Source organism: Halyomorpha halys, unplaced genomic scaffold, assembly GCF_000696795.3.
Source record: "Halyomorpha halys isolate HHAL.00 unplaced genomic scaffold, Hhal_1.1 Scaffold114.1, whole genome shotgun sequence".
In the NCBI taxonomy this organism is placed as follows: Eukaryota; Metazoa; Arthropoda; class Insecta; order Hemiptera; family Pentatomidae; genus Halyomorpha; species Halyomorpha halys.
The window spans coordinates 561,873-563,378 of record NW_027110293.1 but is presented as its reverse complement, the minus strand read 5'-3'; positions in this window follow the sequence as shown (position 1 = coordinate 563,378).

The window sequence follows — 1,506 nt, the reverse complement described above, 5'->3', positions numbered from 1 at the left end:
TAATAAGGAGTCTCAAGGATTTTACGGATTAGATATAGGAGGAATTTGATGGTTTGGTGGAGCCCCAGAGCTCAATTCCATATGTCCAAATTGGTCTGGTTATTGTAGTGTATACTAATTTTTTGTAGTGAATGGGAAGTTTAGAGCGTTTGTTAAGGTGTTATAGCAGTCGAAATCTACGAGCAGTTTCTTGTCGTTTCAGTCTTGTATGTGGATTCCAAGTAAGTCTCTTTATTAGATAGTTAAGAAAAAAATTATGCAAATCATAAAAAAAAAATTAAAGTAATTGTTTTAACAAATAAATATTTTAATTGAAAATAAAAAAAACAATAAACGTTATTTAAACAAATATTCATAATTTTGAGGAATGTTATTGATATTGGTGAATTAATTATGTTCCTCTCTAATTCATTATGAAAAAAAAAATTGGTTTTTCATATTTATTTTATTCAATATAAATCTGCATATATTGTTTCCCCGAAATCATTAAAATTATTTCTTAATTGGATTTGATTCTGTTTCCAATATTGTTTACTCTTACTCCTGTATCAAATCACAAATTATTATTAATTCTGCGTACTAATAATTAATTTCGTAATAATTATTAAACTCGGACTTGATTTTATTTATTTATTTTTTCGTCGTTATAACAATATAATATTGAGTTGTTTAATAGAGCCAAAAGAAGATACTAATTTTTAAAGTATTATTCAGAAATTCTATTTCAATTGTAAAATGTGTCAAAATTTATTTTAGGACTAATATTTGGAATAAATTGCTATTTACAGTTACAAATCGATAAGAATCGATTTTATTTTGAATTGTTGAATTTTTTCGAGTTATTTAGTTGTCTGAAGGTTTATTTATTCATAACATTATCAAGGTTTTTATGTGGTAAGTAGGATAAGGATCAAAAATTTAAAAAAGGCTTGTATCTTGGTTTGTAGCCCTGATGATGGTGTGTGACATTGAACGGAACTTAAGTGTATAATAAGTAGTTTTTTTACTATTTGTGAACTACCTTTGTTGGCTGTCATGACTATAGTTATTATAATGTAGTGATAAGTTTTGTTTTCATAATACCTTCATTTATTTATCGATGTAATTACAAAAAAAAACAAAAAACAATGTGTGTGTATCGAAAGAAATATATTCAATCAAGGAAAAGTTTAAATTGTAAAACAAAATGGGAAATAAAACTACAATGAATTGGATATTGAGGCAATAATTTTTTTAAAATTATTTTGATGTTAATTTTTTATTAATATATAATTACTATTCTTTTGAATGATGCTCATTTCTTTACTTTTCATCTAAGGAGATATAATTAATAAAAACGCTGATAATCATGGTCTAAATGTAAATAAATTTAAAATTTAAATGAAAATTCAACTCTTTGACCTTAGGAGAAACATAATTATCCTGAAACCATTGTCAACTGTAAAATTCCCGCAGTTATTCCAGTCGTCCAATTTTCATGCATGTTCATTAATTTCATATTATGCA